The sequence below is a fragment of the Bombina bombina genome, chromosome 6 (assembly GCF_027579735.1).
Source record: "Bombina bombina isolate aBomBom1 chromosome 6, aBomBom1.pri, whole genome shotgun sequence".
In the NCBI taxonomy this organism is placed as follows: domain Eukaryota; kingdom Metazoa; phylum Chordata; class Amphibia; order Anura; family Bombinatoridae; genus Bombina; species Bombina bombina.
In genome coordinates, this window is record NC_069504.1 from 83,226,235 (window position 1) to 83,251,461 (window position 25,227).

The window sequence follows — 25,227 nt, forward strand, 5'->3', positions numbered from 1 at the left end:
AGTTATCAGGAGAAGAGATAAAAGATTCCTGCGAACCACCGAAATCGTCCGAGTAATCAGAAAAAAGGGAGGAAATGCATAAACTCTGAGAATCAGCCATTGTTGAAGAAATGCATCTATAGCTAATGCATCTGGATCCAGACGCCAACAGAAGTATTGAGGAAGTTGGTGATTGAGACGGGATGCAAAAATGTCCAAAGAAAAAGGACCACGAAGAGTTTGAACAGAGAGAAAAATGTTTCTGTTCAACATCCAGTCACTGGAGTCTCTTAGGAAACGAGAACCCCAATCCGCAGCTGAATTTGAGAGACTGGGAATATATTCTGCTTTGATGGAAATATTCCTGTGTAAGCACACATGAATAAAGTCTTTGGTAATGTTGGATAGATTTCTTGATTTTGTACCACCTAAATGATTGAGATATCTGACTGCAGAAATATTGTCCATGCAAAGAAGGATGGATGCTGGAGCCAAAGATTTTACAAAGCTTTTTACAGCAAACGATCCAGCCAAAAGATCCAAACAATTTATATGAAGATTTTTCTCTTCTGAGAACCATTTGCCCCCCTGTTATGGACAGACCACAACCTGAAAGACTGGCATCCGACTCTATAATAATATCCAGAGATTTTCCAAAAATAGCTCTCCCGTTCCAAGCTTCAATATGAGCAAGCCACCATGAAAGCTCCTCTTTGGAATCTGAAGATAAAGGAATGAGATGAGAATAAGAAAAACCTTTCTGAAAATTTCCAAACAATTTATATGAAGATTTTTCTCTTCTGAGAACCATTTGCCCCCCTGTTATGGACAGACCACAACCTGAAAGACTGGCATCCGACTCTATAATAATATCCAGAGATTTTCCAAAAATAGCTCTCCCGTTCCAAACTTCAATATGAGCAAGCCACCATGAAAGCTCCTCTTTGGAATCTGAAGATAAAGGAATGAGATGAGAATAAGAAAAACCTTTCTGAAAATAAGACATTTTTAACTGTAGAAGTTCGCGATAATGAAAGGGGGCAGGAAAGATAGCCTGAATAGAGGATGAAAGTAACCCAACTATTCTGGCTATCTGTCTGCCAGAAACTAATTGTTTGGAAAGAGTCTTTGAAATCTCCTTTTTTATATTCCTTATTTTCTCTTGAGGAAGACTTAACATGGATTTCGAAGTATCTATAAGAAAACCTAGAAAGACCAAATTCTTGGAGGGAGTTAAAACTGATTTCTCTTTGTTCACTAGAAAACCCAAATTTTCCAAAAGATTGATAGTTGTGGACAATTGGGATTGAAGAGAAAGATAATTCTGATTCATTAAGAGAATATCGTCCAAATAAATAATGAGACGAACACCTCTCTGTCTCAGCCAAGAAACTACTGGTTTGAGTAGTTTCATAAAAAACCAAGGGGCAGAGGAAAGGCCAAAAGGAAGGCAAGTAAAATTCCAAATTTGATGTCCCAGGAAAAGGTTAGATATTTCCAATGTTCTGGGGAAATAGGAACTGTTAGATAAGCATTGGATAGGTCCAACCTGACTAACCAGTCGTTGCCTAAAAGACAATCCCTTAAAAGAGGAATACCTTCTAATCTGAAGTGGTTGTAAGCCTCAAAAGCGTTTAGAGATCTGAGATTGATGACTTGTCTGAATTGACCATTTTTCTTTTTTACTAAAAATATATTGCTTAAAAAGGCCAAATGAGGATTTAGACTTTGCATTATTGCATCTTTTGAATAAAGATTTTTTATTTCTTTTTTAACTTGAATTTTGTCTTTTAGAAAAAAATGGATAGGAAGAGGGAAAGAATTTTGAATTGGAGGAAAGACAAACTCTATGAGAACTCTCTGGACTGCTTGAAGAATCCAAGGGTCTGATGTAATATGAGTCCAATTTTGAGAAAGTAAATTTAGTCTTCCTCCAACTTTTAATGGGAAAAAAGGTAGAGGAAGAAGAGATAATAAATTTACCTGAAGATGAACGAGGTCTTGACCTGAAGCGGGATCCTCTTTGTTGCCAAGGTCTGGCACGTGATGGGAAAAAGTTTGAGGAAGGACCAGGTTCTTGATAGGATCTGTTATAGTGGAAATTTGATTGTTCGTATTGAGGTCTGGATAAAAAAGAGGCACGGCTGGGAAAGCAACCTCTTAATTTACCGGCCCTGTCAGTGAAAGTCTGAGTATATAATATTTTTCTCATAATAGCTTTAACTTTGTTCAAAGTTGTAAAAGTATTGGCGTATTGATTTAGATATTTTAAAAATATATCACCAAAAAGAAAGCCATCTTTTTCTGAGTGAAGTTCATTAATTGCGAAATCACAAATTTTTGGATCTATTCTACGCAGAATATTTTTGCGTCTTTCAATGATCATATTAGCATTTGTGTTGCCAACAAAGGATAAAATTATTTGTACCCACTCCCTAACAGCATGAGGATCCATATTAGATTCTTTCAAAACAGCTTCTTCAGAAAGTTTGAATAATTTGGTTATTGGATCAATAGTATCTAATAATCTGTCCTGGCAATTTTTCCAGGATCTATCTAATCCCTTTTTGATTTTATATCCAGGAGATCCAATACATTTTATAACTTTGGGATCTATATCAGGAGTGATATTATTAGGGGTAAGGGTCTTGGGCATTCGGCCCTCATATTATTCCTGGAACGTTTTTTAAGGATTTTCTTTAATTGAAAATCTACAAAATTAGCGATTTCCAATGGAGGAAACCATTCTGAAGAATGAGGATGTTGTAAGGTATCTGCATTAAAACGAGGATTACCCAAAGGGTCAGTAAAATTATTTTCATCCTCAGAAAATTTTGATTCTCTAATTAAAGATTTAGTTTTGTGTTTAATTGCTCCATTTTTATGCCCCTTGGGAGTTAGGGTTCTCATTGCGGATGTTTTAATTCCTTTGCCGCAAGGAATAGAATTATCAACCAAAGTCTGTTTAGATTTGGAAACTAGCTTTTTACTAGTTTTTATTGCTGCAGAAGCATATTTTCTTTTAATGGCTTTCTTTTGGGGAGATTTAGCTAATAAATTTGTCATATGAGACATAAGTTTACCAATAGAGTTATCTATCATTTTTTAGACTGATTGTTCAGTAAGAGGAGTAGAAGATGAGGTGTCCTGAAACATAAAATAAAACAATAAAAATAAATATAAAATGTGTGTAATACTAAAATAAAAATAAAATAAATAACCAAAAAATTTATTAAACAAAACAATAAAATATATTAATAATTCAAACAAATTTCTCTGACAGAAAAAGTCTATAACTATAGAAATTATACTGAAAAAGAATTAATCTTTTCAACAAATTCAAAGGTTGGCCACTGGAGGGCAATAAATACCAATAACAAGAAAAAGAAAACATTTATTTAGAGAAAAAACAATAAGAAACAAAGTTACAATATTAATGCCCTAAGGAGGAGTACCCAGAGAAACGTCCGTCGAGAGAAGAGGTCTATGACGAACTATCAAAAGAGAAAATGGGCGGGCGGATACGTCACAACGTAGATGCCCACAAAATGGCGATGTGAAAAAATATATCAACACGAAGAGATACTCATCAGCTAAGAGGCAAGTAATGCTGAGTAAAACAGAGGGAAAGGAAACAATAATAAAACATAAAAGTACAAGAGGAAAATAATAATAAAAGGTAAAATTCGAAAATACGGAAAGTATAAGATAAAAAAAAATGCCAGTTGAAGGCCTAAACAAAGGTAAAAAAAATGAAAGCTTAAAAAGGAAGAAAAAATAGGAAAGATAGAAAATTGAAAAGTAAACGATTAAGAATAGAATAAAAACTGAAAAGAAATATGTAAATAAATTTGATATATGAAAAAATAATAATAACATTAATATATTTTATATGAGAAAACAAACAGCACACTTATCTTTTGAATGAGCAGCAAAAGAAAGAGGAAGATGGGGAGCTCATTGGTCAGTTTATGGACAGTATGGGTCTTCTGATTGGTCCATTGTTACACTGATATATGCATTAGCCTTCTCCTGGGCTAATTACATTGGTTCTTTTTTCTCTGTGTTTATGTAATTATTATGTGATTCATTATACTTTAAAATGCTGCACACTAGTAGTAAAAGAAAGTAAAGCAAAATATGATGTCTCTGGTCTTGTAATAAAATCCCTTCCTACAACATTCTAAACTTCACCATTGGCTTGCATTAAATCATTCTAAGAGCAATACCTGGACACATGGATATATATCATAATACAAGTGTACAGTTACACAGTCTGAAACCTGGCTGCATTCTCGCTGTCAAATATATTAATGAACTTAAAAAAACACTTTATTAACAAATATGCAAACACACAAACATACACATACACACACAGATCCCAATCTTATGCAAACACATATACACACACCTATAAACACACACATACACTCACACAGATCCCAATCCCTTGCAAACACATATGCACACACATACACATACACACATATAAACACACACACACACACACACACACATACACATATAAACATACACATACACACATTTATTATAAACACCCACCTTACCTAAGCAAAGGACTATAGAATGAAAGATAAAAACAATGCTATTCATTGAAACACACACACAGCATTTTTTTTTGTTGTCTACTGCTATTCAATATGAGATTCAGAGCCATTTCTTTATCTTTACTACATATGGTTTGTGTAGAAAGTCTATGTCACATTTGATTAATAGTTTGTGAAGCCTATGAATACACCCTTTTATTGTAGCTAGTTACAATGGAAACCAGGCTCCACATGAGTTTAGATTATCTATCTGAAGGAACAATCAGACATATTACTAAGTAACTCTACAAATACACAATACAATAAAGCACCAGGCAACTATTCCATAAATACAGGAGCCAGACAAGAAAAAGAAAATAAAAAACCCTCACTACTCTTTCTATTGAAAATCTAGAATACGCATTTTTAGAAGTAAAATATTTTGTTATTATTTAAAACAGTGTATACAAGTGGTGTAGAAATGCAATTTTCTATAACGTTTGTTTTCTATAGTAAAATATTAGATTTGGAAAGTAATTTTACTATTTATTTAGTCTGTTTTTCATTATTGAAATGTAGTTTTTTTTCCCACTAGCCCCAGAGAGGTTGGATTCAGTGCATTCTACAGCATTCAGATCTCTGACCCAGCTACATACTACAAACAGATAAATGCAGAAGCTCACACACTCCCAGTACATTCCCAAACTGCAGAGCAAATCAGTTTTTGTTATCAAAATGAGAGTTTTATTGCTTTTAAATGCTGTTAAAACAGGTATTTTATATGCAGATCTTTTGCAATACAAAGTTTAATAGCTAACATATATTATAATAAAAATATTTTATTACCTCTTCAAAAGTTATTATTGTTAAAATGATTATTTTTAATAGTATTAACTCACAGGTGTGATAACACCAAAGGGTAGACTGGTGCTAATAAGACAGACTGGCACTCACAGTCCCCAGCTAACTGCACCCCGGTCTCCACATCTTGATAAGTACAAAGGGGTACAACATTGTGTAATCTTGTCTTTATACAGATAAATATAACTGCACAAATATTGTCAACTCACAAGTATGATAGCACCAATGATGCAATGGTGCAAATAGAGCCGGCTGCACTCACATTCCCCAGATGACGGTTGTCATGAGATGCAGGACATATGCAGGACACAGCAATGATGGTACAACTCTATTTTATTACAGAGCATAGCAATACACATCCAGACAGGTTGATTGTACTAAACTAACTGCGACACAGACACCGGACCTAAGCCCCGCCCACATGCTAGTGACATCACATCCTGCTCTCATCACATCTTCCCCTTTTTCAAAGGCAAAGCATACATTCGCATATATATTAAATAACAAGGTACACCAACAGGGTATACAACAACATTTTGTTTTAGAACATTATAAAAACAGATAGATTAGAAAACATGAACAAATAAATTACATCCTGACTTGGACATCGGGGTAGACTACCCTAGTCCACAGTGACCATGGGATTATTCTGCCCATACTTCCAGTCACTGTTCTAGCTAAAGTCAGTCCCTGTATCGGGCCGGAAGCCTCACCACCCTTCCGCTTGATGTAACTTTGCATGAACTGTCCTCTGATACAGAAGATGGTGAACAAGAGTCTGCTGGAGGCAAAGATATATCCCCGCTATGATCTTGCTGAGGGGAAGGCACCTCTCTTAGAACAGGGGATCCCACCGGCGGTGGTACTGAGGTATCCGGTTCCAGACTCTCAGGTACAGGCTGAAGATGTCTTCGGTTACGGCGTGTAACCGTCCCTCCCTCTGTAAGGACTGTGTAAGACCTTGGTTCTGGAGAGCGGCCCACTACCGTAGCAGGCGTCTTCCATTTCTTCTCATCATCCAGTTTAATTCTGACACTTTGGCCCGCTTTCAGTTCCTGTAAAGGCCTGACAGAATGTCTCCTGTCGTAGAAGAAACGATAAACCTTTTTGGCCTCTTCATCCCTCCTAAGGACTTCGTCCCGAGGAACAGGGCCAGGCGGCTTGAAGACACCCACTGAGGGTAAAGTGGTGCGAATCTGGCGTCCTAGCATCAGCTGTGCCGGGCTAAACCCGGTGGCTTGAATGGGCGTCGCCCTGTATGACAAGAGGGCTAGGTACGGTTCAGATTGCTTTAGAATGAATTTTGTTGTTTGAACTGCCCTTTCAGCCATTCCGTTGGCCTGCGGATAATGTGGACTTGACGTGGAATGTACAAAATCATATTCCCTGCTGAAAGCACTGAACTCTATAGAAGCGAACTGCATGCCATTATCACTCACCAGCTCCATTGGAATGCCCCAGCGGGCGAACAAGCTCTTCAGGCGAATGATAACGGCCTGACTTGTGATATCATTCAGGGGTGCTATTTCCAAATACCTGGAATAGTAGTCGATAACAACAAGAAACTTTTTCCCGTGCAGTTCGCACAAATCAGCAGCTATTTTCTGCCACGGCCCCGCAGGCAGCGGAGTAGACATTAAGGGCTCCCTTCTCTGAGTAGGCCGGCGTTCCCGGCAAAAGGCACATTTAGACACGTGATTTGCAATGTCGGAGCTGATCCCAGGCCACCACACAGCTGTAGCTGCTCTTTCTCTGCACTTTGTAATGCCTAAGTGGCCATCGTGAATCCTGTTTAACATCTCCTTCCTCATGCTGACAGGAATTACAACACGGTCTTGGAACAGCACCAACCCCTCCAGCTCCGTGAGCTGCGACCTCTCTGGCTGGTAAGCATTTAAAGACATCCAGGCTGCCCGGCTCTCGGGCCAGCCATCTCTTATGTACCTTATAACTTCTTGCAGATCTGTGTCCAAATATGTCTCTTTCCTTATCTCTTCCAGTTTCCTAGAAGAAATGGACTTAGAGGCCAGAACTGAATCAACATACACTTTTACATCCGACTCTGTGGAGGATTCTTCAGCAGCAGCCAGCGGGAGCCTGGACAGTGTATCTGCCACAACCAGCTGCTTCCCCGGCACATGCACTGCCTGAACATTGAACCTGAGTTGTCTCATTAAAAGTCTCTGGCATCTCAAGGGTGTTTTGTCGATGTCATAAGAATTGATAAGAGGGACTAGCGGTTTGTGGTCAGTTTCCAGACTAAATTTCTCCAAACCCACTAGATAACGCTGAAAGCGCTCACAGGCCCAAACTGCAGCCAGGCACTCTTTCTCAATTTGAGCGTATTTTGACTCTGCAGCCGTCAGTGTGCGGGAACAGTAGGCGATGGGCTGTAGTTTGTTGTCATTCAGCTGCAGGAGTGCAGCCCCCAACCCATAACTGCTTGCATCAGCACTAACCACAGTCTTTTTTGAAGGGTCGTAGAACCCCAGCACTGGGGCAGACCCCAGCAGGGACTTAGCATGCAGGAACGCTTTTTCTTGTGAGGGTCCCCAGACCCAGGCAACATCTTTCTTAAGCAACTCTGTGATAGGGTGCAAAACTGTAGATAAATCTGGAAGAAACTTGCCCACGTAATTTACAAGGCCCAATATCTGTCTCAGCTCATGTACATCAGAAGGGCTTTTCATCTGTTCGATAGCCCGAATTTTCTCGGGGTCCGGCTTGATGCCATCCCCGTTGATGATATGCCCAAAGTAGCATAATTCAGTTTTCCTAAAATGACATTTTTCTTTATTCAGCTTCAGCCCAGACTCTTTGATAGCCTGCAGCACACAACTCAAACGCTGATCATGCTCCTCCACTGTAGACCCATACACTAGAATGTCGTCCATGACGACTGCTGTGCCCACGTGGCCACTCAGGAGAGAACTCATTTCTCTCTGAAAGATCTCAGGAGCGGAGGATATCCCAAAGGGAAGTCTGCAGAAGCAGAACCGACCTACCGGAGTGATAAAGGTAGTCAGTTTGCGGCACTTTGGATCCAGGGGGATCTGCCAAAAGCCGCTAGAAGCGTCTAATGTGGAAAAGAACTTCGCCCCAGCCAACTTCGGGGCTATATCTTCCAGTGTCGGCAGCACAAATCTCTCCCTCTTCACTGCCTCATTCAACCTTTTCAGGTCCACACAGATGCGCACCTTTCCGTTTTTCTTTGCAACTGGAACAATGGGGGCACACCAATCAGTTGCTTCAACAACCTCTTCAATAACCCCCATAGACTTCATGCGCATGAGCTCTTTCTCCACTTGAGGCATGAGCGGGAACGGAATTCTACGAGGAGTAGAAATACTGTACGGGACTGCGTCACTTTTAAGTGCTATACGGACAGGTTTGCAGCTCAGTAGGCCCAACTCGCCAAACATATCTTCAGAGATCTCATTCACTCTGGCCACGAGGCCCAAGTCACAGGCTGCTTTTCTGCTCAATAAACTGTTAACACACTGACCTCGGATCACATGCACCCACATGGTGAACTTCCTTTGTTTGTACTCACAGCTGGCAAGAAATTTCCCCACACAATCAATGCGGCCACCAGGACTATGAACATTTGTAGTAACCTTCGCCAGCTGGGGCTGTCGAGGCAGTTTCATAAATTCAGCAAAAGACATTACAGTGATATCTGCTCCTGTGTCAATCTTAAAATCAACTTTGGCTCCCATTACAGTAAAGGTAACTTTCCAATCTTCCTCTGAGCTTGTCCGTTCCACAACAGACCCCACAAAAGACACTTCCTGACCCTCCTGGTCACTGTCCACCTGCATCTCCTTAATGTATTCAGTTTTACACACCACTTCAAAATGGCCTATTCTGTTACATTTTCTGCATCTTTTATCTCTGGCCGGGCATATAGCACTCTGATCATGAGCCCGGTAGCACCGTGTGCATCGGCCATGTTGCGCCCATCCACTTCTAGGCCTTTCCAGTACTTTAGATCTACCGCTCACACTGTGCCTTTCACTAGTAATTTTCCTAGACTGTTGCACTTGATCCACAATACTCTCAGACCTCAGATCAGCACTTTGCTTTTTCACCAGTTCACTCTGGCGGGCCATCCTAATAGCCCCGTCTAACGTTAAATCAGGCTCTAACTGCAGCTTCAGGGAGACTTCAGCATCTGCAATTCCAATAACTATTCTGTCTCTGATTTGCTCTTCTTTAGCAACACCAAACTCACAGAATTCAGCTAATTCATACAGGCTGTGCACAAATGACTCCACAGATTCTCCCACACGCTGATTACGTTTGTGAAAACAAGCTCTCTCATGAATCACATTTCTTTTGGGCACAAAGTGGGCACTGAGTTTATCCATAACTATATCAAAGTTAACTTCTTCCCCTTCTTGGAAAGTAAAAGCATTGAACACTGGCTCTACATCTTTCCCCATAGAATATAAAAGAGAATTAACTTGTACTTCACCACTCTCCTTGTTCAGTTTGGATGCAATCCTGAAGCGCTGAAACCGCTGACGCCATGTGGGCCAAGCTGCAGGCTGAGAAAAGTCAAAAGGCTCAGGTGGGGTAAACTTTGACATTGCAATCGATCAGAAACAGAAGCGCAGTCCAGAACTTCTGACACCATGTCATGAGATGCAGGACATATGCAGGACACAGCAATGATGGTACAACTCTATTTTATTACAGAGCATAGCAATACACATCCAGACAGGTTGATTGTACTAAACTAACTGCGACACAGACACCGGACCTAAGCCCCGCCCACATGCTAGTGACATCACATCCTGCTCTCATCACAACGGTACTCTGGATTTCACAGCTACACCAAGTAATAGGGGATTTGCCAGGGCAATTAAATGGCTAGATTACAAGTCTTGCGTTAGCCTTAAAAAGCAGCGTTGAGAGGTCCCAACACTGCTTTTTTCCTACCGCTGGTATTACGAGTCTTGCAGGTACAGGTGTACCGCTCACTTTTTTTCCGCGACTCGAGCATACCGCAAATCCACTTACGTAAATTGCGTATCCAATCTTTTCAATGGGATTTTCCTAACGCCGGTATTACGAGTCTTGGAAAAAGTGAGCGGTACAGCCTCTCCTGTCAAGACTCCTACAGCATTTAAATGTCAGTAGTTAAGAGTTTTATGGGCTAACGCCGTATCATAAAACTCTTAACTAAAGTACTAAAAAGTACACTAACACCCATAAACTACCTATTAACCCCTAAACCTAGCCCCCGCCCCACATCGCAAACACTTAAATAACATTTTTAACCCCTAATCTGCCGACCGGACATCGCCGCCACTTTAATAAATATATTAACCCCTAAACCGTCACACTCCCGCCTCGCAAACACTAGTAACATTTTATTAACCCCTAATCTGCCGTCCCTAACATCGCTGACACCTACCTACAATTATTAATCCCTAATCTGCCGCCCCCAATGTCGCCGCCACTATAATAAAGTTATTAACCCCTAAATCTAAGTCTAACCCTAACACCCCCTAACTTAAATATAATTTAAATACATCTAAATAAATATTCCTATCATTAAATAAATTATTCCTTTTTTAAACTAAATACCTATAAAATAAACCCTAAGCTAGCTACAATATAACTAATAGTTACATTGTATCTAGCTTAGGGTTTATTTTAATTCTACAGGCAACTTTGTATTTATTTTAACTAGGTACAATAGTTATTAAATAGTTATTAACTATTTAATAACGTCCTAGTTAAAATAAATACAAATTTACCTGTAAAATAAAACCTAACCTTAGCTACAATTACACCTAACACTACACTATAATTAAATAAATTACCTAAATTAACTACAATTAATTACAATTAAATTAAATAAACTAAATTACTAAAAAAAAAAAACACTAAATTACAGAAAATAATAAAATAATTACAATTTGTTTAAACTAATTACACCTACTCTAATCCCCCTAATAAAATAAAAAAGCCCCCCAAAATAAAAAGAATCCCTACCCTACACTAAATTACAAATAGCCCTTAAAAGGGCTTTTTGCGGGACATTGCCCCAAAGTAATCAGCTCTTTTACCTGTAAAAAAAAATACAATACCCCCCAACATTACAACCCACCTAACACTACCCCCTTGAAGATCACCCTACCTTGAGACGTCTTCACCCAACCGGGCAGAAGTGGTCCTCCAGATGGTCTGAAGTCTTCATCCTATCCGGGCAGAAGAGGTCCTCCAGACGGCCAGAAGTTTTCCTCCAGGTGGCATCTTCAATCTTCATCCATCCGGAGCGGAGCGGATCCATCTTCAAGACATCCGACGTGGAGCATCCTCTTTGTTTGATGGCGACTGGAATAATGATGGGTCCTTTAAATGACGTCATCCAAGATGGCGTCCCTTCAATTCCGATTGGCTGATAGAATTCTATCAGCCAATCGGAATTAAGGTGTTAGGTGTAGACAAATGTGTTTCCCCATAGGAATCAATGGGGCTGCGTTAAGAGCTGAACGCTGCTTTTTTGCAGGTGTTAGGTTTTTTTTCAGCCGGCTCTGCCCCATTGATTCCTATGGGGAAATCGTGCACAAGCACGTTTTGCCAGCTTACCACTATCGTAAGCAGCGCTGGTATTGAGGTGAGATGTGGAGCTAAATTTTGCTCTTCGCTCACTTTTTGACGGCTAACGCCGGGTTTCTAAAGACCCATAATACCAGCGTTACTGTAGGTGAGCGGTAAGGAAAAATTGTGCGTTAGCACCGCACACCATTACTGACAAAAACTCGTAATCTAGCCGAAAGTGGTTTGGGTTAGTGCGAGAGCGATAACTTTTTACTTTCAACTCATAATACAAGTGCAACCTGATGCACACAAAAAGTTTACTTCTAGCCCAATTAGCGCTATAGCGGAAGCACTAAATAGCGCCCCACTTGTAATCTAGCCCTAAGACATTTCACACCATATGCTACGGCTGCTTTTAGTTATTTGGCCCTCATTACATTCACAATTTATTTTTTATTTTTTTCTGTGAAGTACCCACACAAACAATACCTTGTTTTTTTCAACATACCAAGTATTTTTAGAAAATAACTCTGTTTTACAGAAATACACCCCCCCACATATGAAATGAATACAAATACAACTACATTTTTGTGACATATAAAGTATAGTAGCATAGTAGTCATGATTTCCTAAATATTTCATATCCAAATGTTCTGGTCCCACATTTAACATCAGTTTATCTTCCTGAAACACCAAGATTCAGTGTGTTATATCTACTGTATATTGTTCAATAACAATTAATAGTTGAAAATAAGAAGATAAAATGTATCATTTTATAACTTAGTATCATCTTACAATTTATTTGGAAAATGAGTAGGTCGAAAATATCTTACTATAAAAGTATTAAAAATTAAAACACACAATTTGTATATGTTGGGGTCCTAAAGTGAATTTTCCTACAGATCACCTTAGCTGTACAGGATATCATGTACTCAAGACATATACAGTACATAAGTAAATGTACCTAGGGATGAATAGAGCGTTAATAAAACTATACCATATATATTAATAACATCAATAACTCTCTCGTTCTCTCTCTCTCATTCTCTCTCTCTCTCTCGTTCTCTCTCTCATTCTCTCTCTCTCATTCTCTCTCTCTCTCTCTCTCTCTCTCTCTCTCTCTCTCTCTATCTCCCATTCTCTCTCTCTCCAATTCTCTATCTCTCTCATTCTCTCTCTCTCTCTCTCTCTCTCATTCTCTCTCTCTCATTCTCTCTCTCTCATTCTCTCTCTCTCTCATTCTCTCTCCCATTCTCTCTCGCTCTCTCCCATTCTCTCTCTGTCTCTCTCTCTCCCATTCTCTCTCTCTCTCCCCCATTCTCTCTCTCTCCCATTCTCTCTCTCATTCCCATTCTCTCTCTCCCATTTTTGATGCTTACATTGTGAACTTAGCTAAAAACACATTTCCGGGTGGTTCTCAATCCAAAAAGAGACATTTGCAACTTAAAAGTTTTAATAGACAAAGCAATTTGAGATTGTAATAATTTGAAGCTATGCTGACAATATTTGCCAAACTACACATACTGATATTAGCCAAAAATATCAGAATAATTGTGATGTAACCCTTTACTATGGCAATACTGTTTGCAAATAAGTATGTATTAACCCCCTTAAAAGGGGATATGTACATAGTTAAAACAAGCAGAATTGCACTACTGGGAGCTAGCTGGTGATTGGTGGTTATAAACATAGGGCTCTTGTCACTGGCTCATCAGCTGTGTTCAACTATGGTTCAGTAATGTATTGCTGCTATGCATCTGCCTTTAAAGGGAGAGTTTAGTCCAAAATAAACTTTCATGATTCATGTAATTTTAAGCAACTTTCTAATTTACTTTTATCACCAACTTTGCTTTGTTCTCTTGGTATTCTTATGAATGCATTTTTTTAAAAAAATTCACCACTAGAGGGTGTTAGTTCATGTGTGTCATATAGATAACACTGTGCTCACGCACGTGAAGTTACCTAGGAGTCAGCACTGATTGGCTAAAATGCAAGTCACAGATAATCACAGAGGTTAAAAGTATATTAAATATAACTGTGTTGGTTGGTTATGAAAAACTAGGGAATGGGTAATAAAGGGATTATCTATTTTTTAAAACAATAAAAATTTTGGTGTAGACTGTACATTTTAACTATGTATTTTTCTTCTGCAGGGGATAAGCACATAGGTGGTTTTCTGTAGAAAAACATTAGATACGTTTACAATTATATGCAGCAAATAGTGCAATAACAAATTAGACCATTATCTTACTGCATTTTTATGTTCTCTTTATAAATATATATGTTGTGAAAAATTTGGTTTCACTGAATCTGAAGCTAAATCGCACATTTTTTTAATGTCTCATTTTAAACTATTGCTTTGTGAGTAACCAACCCAATATTTTATGTTAATATTTTGTCGCACATTCGATATCTTCTATGTAGGTTATGAAATGCCAGCATTACTAATTTTGAAATGCCACAAAAACTTTATTTAAAAAAACAAAAAAAAAAAGCCATATCGAGTATTAAATTCATGAGTAATATTAATTTACTCTTTATGTCTAAGATTTCATTCAAATGAACAGCTGCCCCCTCTAATCTACTGTTGATGTTTAAAGGGACATTATACACTAGATTTTTATTTCATTATTCAGATAGAGCATACAATTTTAAACAACTTTCCAATTTTCTTCTATAATCAAAATTTCTTTGTTTTCTTGCTATCCTTTGTTGAAAACTAGGGATGTCAGCTCAGGAGTGAGCACATGTCTGCAGCACTATATGGCAGCAGTTTTGCTACAATGTTATACATTAGCAGGGGAACTAGATGTGTACTATACCTACCTAGGTATCTCTTCAGCAAAGAATAACACGAGAATTAAGCAAATTTGATAATAGAAGTAAATTGGACATTTTTTTTAAATTGTATTCTCTATCTGCATAATAAAAGAAAAAATGTGGGTTTCGTGTCCCTTTAAGGGGGCACTAAAGTCAAAATTCAGATAGAGCATGCAGTTTTAAAAGACTTTCCAATTTACTTTGATTATCATACTGTGCACAGACTTTTTAGACGTACACTTTCTGAGACACCAGCTCCTACCCAGCTCCTACATATGCACGAGTTCATAGTGTATACTAATTTGTGATTGGCTGATGGCTGTCATATGATATGGGGGCAGGCAAACTGAAGTACATTTTGAAATTTGTCAGAAAAAACTTTAATGCTCATTTAAAATTAAGAGCAAGTGCTATTATGGTGCCTTTTTATTATGTAGTTGCTGGTTGCTGGTTATTTATATGAGTTGTTTTTTGGAGTATACAGATCATCATCATTTGCTTTGTGATATTCAAGTTGAATTCGCCTTTAATACAAATAACTATTGTTTTCAGTTACTTAAAGGGACACTATACCCAAATGTTTTCTTTCATGGTTCAGATAGAGCATGCAACTTTGTTTTCTTGCTATCTTTATTTAAAAAGCAAGAATGTGATGCATAGGAGCCGGCCCAATTTTGGTTGAGAACCTGGGTTATGCTTGCTTATTGGTGGGTAGATGTAAGCCTCCAATAAGCAAGTGCTATCCATGGTGCTAAACCTAAAATGGGCTGGCTGCTAAGATTTACATTCCTGCTTTTAAAATAAAGATAGCAAGAGAAAGAAGAAAAATAATAATAGGAGTAAATTAGAAAGTTGCTTAAAATTTCATGCTCTATCTGAATCATGAAAGAAAAAAAAAAAATAGGTTCAGTGTCCCTTTAAGCATCTTTATAAATAGGGGCCTTAGTGGAAACATTACTAGTACATCTTCTATTAAAAAAAGAAAATATTTGCTTGTTTACAAGTTGGGGTTGATCACAGTCCTTAATGGCACATTAAACACTTTTTATATTGTATAAGCATAGTATTGAGGTTATTCCATGCCTCCCTCTATTCATGGGTGCCGCGTCCCTTTAATGTGCATGACACATTTTTTTAAGGACAATATACTCAAAGGGCATATTTATCAATATGTGGCACAAAGTAAAGTTCCCTTTCTGCACGCATTCAGAGCATCTGCTACCAGAATTTAAAAATTTCACAAACACTTGTGCTTCCCTGTCTCCTTGTCTCATGTAACCAATTCTGCAACAGCAGGGCTTGTAAATCATGCAGGGCTTGTAAATCATGCAGAATGAACAAGTCCAGGATATCTTTTAATTCTGCCACCTAAGAAATTAGAAAGAAGCAGTCTAATAACTGCTGATTCCTTTTTTACTTGCGGTTACTTAATTGCATAAAACTCAGTTTCCAATCAGGACCAGCAGTTCACTGTGGTTCCCTATCAGTACTTTATGTGTTTAATCCCTTTGCGGGAGTTAAACCTATAAAATTTCAGGGTTGATAGTTATAAAATGACACGCTGTGGCACGTGAAAGCATGTAATTTTTTTTTTACCATAATGGCCCTTTAATAATTTTACATGATTAATGCAGACTAGTAGATATTTCTTTCTAGTCTCAACATTTCCACTTCTAGAGGCTGCAGTTTTTCCTGTGATGAAAAGAGCATCCTCAATAATTGTTCAGCCAGGCCTTGACTTTTCTTCTATATCCAAAGTTCTACAGAATTCCCAGTGTGTAGCAACTTTAATTCTTTTTCCTCACATTTCATTTTCTTGTGCACTCTCACCTCTTTCATTTTACAGACACTGGACTAGATTACAAGCGGAGCGCTAATTTATTGCGCACCCTATAAATGGGCAAATTCGCCCGTTTAGGGGCGCACGATAAATAACCGGCCATTACAAGTGGCTGGTTATTGCTCCTGCGAGCTCACGGTAGCAATTAGCACTCAGAAAATTAAGGTCAGATCTCTGGTTAATTTTCAAAATAACCCCCATTGGCCCCAAAATAAAGAATATTTTTTATTAAAAGTAGAAAAAAGCAGTTATGAGGGGTTAAAGATTGGCGGGTGTGGGGTGTTAAAAAAAAAAATGGCACTGAAAAGTGCCTTTATATTATGGTGAATGGAAACTGTGTGTTCCCTGTAAATATATATGTATATAAGCATATATATTTATGTATTAATATGTTTATATACACATATTAACCCATACATAAATACGTATATATTTATAACAATATATATTTACAATCTGCTGCCCATCGCTGCGCGACTTACCCCCTTCGCTGCGCTAGTTCTCATGCTGTGTCTCACAGCATTAGAATGAGGCTCCCATTGGAGCCTATGGAAGCGTCCTCTTGTGAGCACAATGCTTTAGTGCAATGCGAACTTAAGGTCATGTTCGCATTGCACCTCACTTGTAATACCAGTGCACATTTGCGTGCGCCGGTATTATTAAGTGTAGTGCTAATATTGCTTTTGCCGAAGCAATATTTTGTGCACCACATAATCTAGTCCAATGTGTACAATTTGTTCTTTAAATGATAATGTGTACTATATGGTTGCTACGTTGTAAAACAGTTATTCTTGAGCTCTAACTCTCTCAGAATGTACTGTATTAAATCACTTTCTTGGATAGGAACAGTTTTTAATTACCTGTTTTTTTTATTATATTGACACTTGTAGTTTTGTTAAAAAATCTAAAGTCTTCAAAAAGTGGCTACAAATTTCTACTTTATAATTGAACTTTATTATTAAAATTAAAATTTGCTGATAGAACAGATATTAGTTTCCTCTGTACTTTTTCTTAATAATCTTTATTTTCAGAGACTCAACATTTTATGGATCATCTGTCATAACAATATTCTTTCTTTAAAGGGGCATGAAACAATTTTATTTTCATGATTTAGACAAAGCATACACATTTTTTTCATGATTCATAAAAAATAAAGGCAAGCTGTCCAAGTGTATCTTCTTTTATTTCATGATACCAGAAACTGGTATAAATGTAAGAAATATTGTTTAAATAAAATATCAATAAAAAGCTCCAATCAAAATGCTCAATCATGTTTTAGTGGCAACCAATTACCTTTCTCAAGAGCAATATTATTTGAGAGAGGTGTTGAGTTGCTGCTAAAATGAGCTGATCATATTATATGGACCTTATTTATAAATATTTTTTAGAGATACCTCGTACGAGTCGTAGATTTCTATTTATCAATAAAAAAGATATACTTTAATAATTTCCCTAACGTGTGTTTTTAAGCCAATTACACAATTTTTTGCTTTTCTTCTCTCAAGAAACTTACCTAAGGAGTAGTGAGTACTTCTCTTGGACATTTTGGATTTAAGAGGACTTCTTGGAAGACGGTATCACTATTAATAAGACGTCTGCGTGCACAGTCAATAAGAGATTATGGCCTCTAGTTATCAAGGTTTGTCAGACCTGATCCGACAGTGCGGATCAGGTCCGACAGACCTCGCTGAATACGGCGAGCAATACGCTCGCCATATTCATCATTGCACCAGCAGCTCACAAGAGCTGCTGGTGCAACGCCGCCCCCTGCAGACTCGCGGCCAATAGGCTGCCAGCAGGGGGTGTCAATCAACCCAATCGTACTCGATCCGGTTGATTTCCGGCGATGTCTGTCCGCCTGCTCAGAGCATAGGCGGATAGGTTATGGAGCAGGGGTCTTTGTGACCGCTGCTTCATAACTGCTGTTTCTGGTGAGTCTGAACTCGGAGCTTGATAACTAGAGATCAATGGCTGGCAGCAGCTTGAATAAGGAAATTATTTTGACAATATTTCATCTTGTATTTATTTTTTTATATTTGTATAATTTTTTTTAATACTAGCTACTTTTTGTGATTGAGCGCTATCTGTAATAAAACCATATGGAAGTGTTCTTTTGTTCCAAGCAATAATGGTAACTTTATTCAAGAAAATGTATATATTACATTCTTGTATTTAGCTTTGCAATCCTGTTTGTCTTTCCTGCCAATGTTTCCTGTTAAGTACCATGTTTTATATAATCTTAATTACGTCTTACATTGATAGTAATTGGCTCACTTTACATAGGTAATCATAAACTCAGCACAAGTCTTATTTGATACAGAAAATTCCACAGTCAGTTGCTGAACATGAATAAACAAGGCTATGCAGTATCAAGTTCAATTACAAGCTTGGCACGGTGTCATCTCTTTTATGTTTGCCATCATTATTTAATAGACATTTAAATATCATGTTAGTGTGTGACTTTACAATTCTAAAATGTAAAAATGTTTACTCATATTTATACTTTTGTAACTGGTGTTCAAAATATGCTTTACTTGCCAAGTTTAAAATGGCAGCATTCCATTTCAGAAATCTTTCCCTGGCTACTTACTCAGCATTACTGGAGTAATTTAAACTAAAGAATTCGCCGGGGCATTACTAACTTGTAATTATATAACAACAATTTATTGTAAGATAAATGTCAATTAGAACAAATCGTCTTCCCTGTAAAGCAATAAGAAAGGATACTGAAAACATGAAACTTGTACAGGTTAGTTTAAGGGACATGTAGTGCACAAATGACAAGGTCTAATTTGTCTTAAAGGGGCACTATATTCTAATCACAACCTCAGATGAGACAGATTAAAGTCACCCCTGACTGATCCAACTGGGGTGATTGACAGCCTCTGCACTAGCACGATTAGCTGTGCGAGAGCAGGGAGTGGCATTGCACAAGCAGCTTTCCTATTTGGTAACCTTGCTTGTCCAAACTATAATAAACTATAATATATGGACCCCTTTGTGTTTATTCCCGACAAAAGGGTTAAATACATGGGCGAATTCCTGCTTGGAATCATCAGGGATTGCAGCTTCCGAGCTGAACACAGCTAATGACAGGATTGTTCAACTGCCACTGTACATGACTCACTGGCTGTTTCCTACTCAGGATCAGCCATGGATTTTCAGTGGAGCTTTATCTATGAGTTTATCAAACACACAGAATTAGAGCATGACTGACATAATGGAATGTTGCTTAGAGAAAACACTCACATAAGTATTAAATTAACCCCATTATATGATCTCCTCTTTGATCAGATGCCTTTTTTGTTTTTATGATAAGATACTTTGCCTTATTTAACAGAATTCTGCCCCCTTGCAAGTGGCCAATCATGTGTGAGCAGGGGCTGTCAATCACCTTGGTCAGACTAGTCTGTGGGGATTGCAAACCGCAAGCATATTGGTTAGGAAACAGGAATCTGAAGACCACTACTTCTTAAAGGGACACTGAACCCAAATGTTTTCTTTCATGATTCAGATAGAACTTGCAAATTTAAGCAACTTTCTAATTTACTCCTATTAACAATTTTTCTTCATTCTCCTGCTATCTTTATTTGAAAAAGAAGGCATCTAAGCTAAGGAATCAAAGGAGATGAGTCCCAGCAGTAGTTGCAATAAAACTTGAGTTTATTAAATCCATTAAAACAGAGCTAAAAGAAAGCTCACACAGTTCAACTTACAACCGATGTGAAAGGGGTGCAACAAATGAGCGTAGCACCAATGGTTTACATGTTTCGGCGTAAAGCCGTAATCATAGCCTAAGGTGCTATACATCTGTGAGTGATTAAAAAGGATGTCTAAGATTCTTATTGGCTAAAAAACCTGAACAGGTTAGACAGAAAATACGCTCACTAAAACACACCTTGTATGAACAAAAATTAACCCTTAATATGCCAGTGGCTAAGTAAGAGCAATATATATATATATATATATATATATATATATATATATATACACAAACACTGAGTGAAGCATATTAAAACAAAACAAAGCAAAAGAACATATGTTATAATAAAGACACATACAGTAAACATTAAAGGGGTACCTTAGATGCTATAACTTATCTGGCGCCGTCAATTATATCCTGATATACAGAGCGAAGTAAGGTAAACTCTAATAGTGTGGTTACAGTGTATAATGTATATATCACACAATACTTTTGTATATAGCTGTAAACTAAAAAGCGAAGACCATACAGTATACTCAATTACAGGGTATCAGGAGAAGCCAAGTGAGTGCTGCTATATTAGGAATTAACGTGATGTAGGTAGGTATAGAAAGTGAGAAAATGCAATGCAAATATTGAAAGGCACACATATATAATGTGTGTAGTTAAGGAATAGGCCTATGGTTGGAATATGGCTAATGCTAGTCACTATATATGTTATTGTAAATATATAGTAAGACTCTTTAGTGTGTATACAAAAGACAGTATGAACATATACTTGATAAAATAGAGCAATTAGCTAACAGGCATAATTGTGAAATGTAGGACCTATTCTATACATGTTAATTCAACAATCACTATGCAGGATGTATTAAAGAGACAAAAGGTTAATGTACAAATGTATAAGTACCTATCTAGGTTTGGGAGGAGATATGTGTATTAAAATTTGAATCCCTAAAGGGCTTGAGGAAAATAACAAAATGGGAATGTCCCAAGATGGTAGATAATTAATAAGGTCAAATTTTGAGTTAAGACCATGGGGAAGCCTGGTTCTTAGCTGGAAGATCCAATATATTTCACGTTTGGCTAGGACCTTCTCTATGCCACCCCCTCTGATCGGGACCTTAGCTTTTTCAATAGCAGCCCATCTAAATGAATCCAAGCAACAGTTGTGTTTAGTTGCAAAATGTTGTACTAGGGGAGTGGTGGCAGTGCCCCTGGTCAAAGTAGATATATGTTCTCTTATTCTAGAGTTGACATCCCTAGTGGTGAGCCCCACGTATTGGATGTTGTAAAAGGTACATGTGACAAGATATATGACATTTGTACTGGTACAATTTAGGCACAATTTAATAGGATAGACTAGGCCTGTAGTAGTAGATCTAAACTCTGTCGTTATTTGTGCGTAATCACAAGGTTCACATTTCTTGTGGCCACATCTATACATGCCCAGATGTCTGAGCCAAGAGCTAGATTGTTGGGTGTTCTGCCTAAGTTGTGTAGGGGATAAAATAGAAGCCAAGGTTGCACATTTTTGTATGAACATCTAATTCCATTTCTAACCACATCAGTAAGCTTATCATCAGCAATTAAAAGGGAAAAATGTTTTTTTTTTTTTTTTTTTTTTTTTTTTTTTGAGGTCATACGTAGATACAACATATTGGGTATGCCCAAAAACATTTACATATGAGTGTACACACAGTCTTATTAAATAAGGATTGCAATAGAAAAAAGGAAACCAAGTAGAAAAGACCTTATGTATCCACAAATCTTCAACATTATTATACAATTTGGGCTATCAATTAAGAGACTTCAGTTTTATAATATGGTTATAATATGGTATCATAAGAGTAACGTAGAGAAAGATGGTCCTCCCTGTGCCCGGTAAAGAAATAAATTTAACTAAGATAACAGTTCAGGCGTTATTAGGGCCAGGGGGAGTTAGCTTTATGATTTTAAGTGGTCCTCTCTGAGCCATAGAAGTAGTAAAATAACGTATCTGTTCAGTTGTTGATAGGGCCAGGGGGGAGTTAGTTTAATAGTTTTAAGGGGGGAGGGAATGCAGCGGGCAAAAGCCGCTCAGAATGGAATAAGGGGGGGGGGAATTAGGGGGATGGGGGGGCGGAGCCAGTTAGCAAATCAGGATGGTGGTTATCAATATTGGGTCTCTGAATTTTCGAAAACACTACTAGTAAATATACTCTCTACTAATACTTAATTAAGTTAGGATATCACATATCCTGGTAAAGCTCTCTATCTCTCCAATACAATAGTATTGATTCAGATTCCCTATAATGTAATATGAATAGCTATAATAGGGAAAGGTATGGGAGAAACCTTTAAGGGTTACTGTAAATTGTGTCAGATTAAAGAGTATCATTAGGGGAGTGCAGTTCCATATATCTGAATAAGCTTAGAAATTTCCAGTTTTGAATTGCAGAAAAGATAGGGTTAATCTAATAAAAGAAAAACAAAGGGTTCACCAGGATCACATTCGTGGATCAATATCAGCTCTAGTGTAAGTCTTAATACAAAAACCCCTTGTACAGTAAAATTCTCCAAATATCAAAATCGATAGATTTGATGGCTATAAGGGAAATAATGATAGGGAGCTAGTCTAATGTAATTGTGTGGCATAAGGAAGATATAAAATACAGTCCTGTGACTCATATCATAGGCTACTGATACTAGAGCTTGGTGTAATAGCCTGAGCCCCAGGGTATATATGACGAATATCAATGTAGATAACATGAGAGTATCCTCATATGTGTAACTAAATTTTGTATAAAAATGGATGTGCAGAGAAAGACAACTACAAAATTAACATAACCTAATAGTGCACTGCATGAAGAGATTAGTATGGAGCCATGGAAAGGACTAGTTACATACATGTTAAAGGAAGAAAAAATAGTACTAACATATACATAAACATACATACTCCATACCTATACATATACGTGTGCATAAAATACAATAGATGTACATTACAGTTTTATGTGTCTATACCCATGCGGGGAGAGAGATATTCGTAACAGCAATAGAAAAACCAGAGGTGCAGGCCAGAACTTCACTTATACTAGTAAAAACAATAAGATTCATCTATGTAGTTGCCCTTCATGTTATACAGGAATCAGTTGATATGTTTTATAGCTGTAATAGGTCACCTCTTTATGTTTACTTCAGAACTAAGCAGTGGGCACCAGAGAATATGTATACAACTATATGCAAGGCTGGCTTTAGTATGTGCTCCCAATAGTTAGAGAAATGTACTAGGATATCCAGTGTTATATGGTCATAAAGACTATTATAAAATAAGAAAAGAGGAACATAGCACCTATTATAAATGAAAACATAGAAATGAACAACAGAGCAGGGACAGATGGGTACAAGATCTGAGAGTAGCGTTTTAATAGTAGGCCTACATCATGGATCTCATAGGAGTCAGTTATATGGCCAGGTAGTAGTACCCAGGAGGGAACAGCGGGCTTGTAGAAGGGACTACCATTTGAAGTTAAGTGGGGCTAGCAAAGCACTAAAAAACAAGAACTCTACAAACGGCATGTATAGTGCTTTCAGTTGGCTTAGAAGAAGTGAACAGAAGATGCGTGGCGTCCCCTCGGATATACTTCAGAAGTCCGGTCATTACAGTAATGACAGATTTGTCAGGGAGAGACCTGAACAATAGGGAGCATAAACAGGCTAATCGACTACAGTTTGCGTATCAACAGGCAACTCTTTAACAGCTATATTTTAGTCTCAGTTAGATATAGCGATTTGTCCCAAATCAAAAGGAGCAGAAATCAGGGGCATCCAGAACAGTCCAACTCACAATGCTTAATCCCTGGGAAGTCCAAGGATTGTCCAATCAAGCCCACAAGTCAGTCCAGTGTCACTATACACCTCAGCCGATACCTTCTCTCATACAAGCAAACACAGTGGCGCAACAGAGAAGTCGTCAGTCAGGGCCACAAACACAGCAACATCAGCTGGAGCAGACGCACATCTGGACTTCATCCACCCGCGGGAAGGAGCGGAGATGAGCAAGACAGTCCGCTGTCATCCTAGGTATGGTACCGGCTCCCACATCAGAGAGCACTGAAAGCCCAGCTGGCAGTAAGAGACCTACGCCGTCATTTGAGGTAACCAAGCTACAGTGATCCGGATCTTGAAGTGCCTGGGGCTTTGCAAATTCTGGGTAGTCGGCTTTGCGCTGCCGGGACCCGCCCATAATGGGAACCGCACAGCTCAGTCCCATATCAAGTAAAATAAGGGTCGTATCAGGCATAGGAAGCTTCCCAGTCAAAGGTAAATGGTTGTCAGCTAAACCTTTAACAGTTAAATCGTGTGCAGCAGGCTTCAGAAGCGCTGTGAGCTCAGTGAAATTCTCTTCCATCCGCCATTTTAGATTAGCGAGCAGGGACTGTACCGCAGTGTAGGCATTTTCTTCAGCAGTTATTAGTGTCATTTCTGGCTGTTAAGTTCAAATTCTTGTTTCGTTCCTAAAGTGGGCTTATGGAAGACCTTGTTAGGTATTTTAGGCTGTATAGGAGTTGGCAATAAATCCTTTATAATAGTATTAGGAGCCGGAGCTCTTGCTGTATGCGGCCAGTCTGCTTGGTAGTTGGCTCCACCCCCCGGAAAAATGTTTTTTAATGATGTTACAAATCTCAGAGTATTGAGCACTGAACTCAGTCACAAAATGGATACCCTGAAAATCCCTGTGTGTGTTTTTAAGTTTATCCTGTAGCATTGACTCTCTAGAGATGTAATCAACTTGGTCTCTAGCCTGTTTGATGTGTCTGTTAGTGTAGTGCCTAAGTTTAAGTCTATTCTCCAGCAAGGCTGCCTCCTTCACATAATCCTCCTTTCTACTGCAATTTCGTTTTATCCTCATAAATTGGCCCTTGGCCACAGCGAATGAG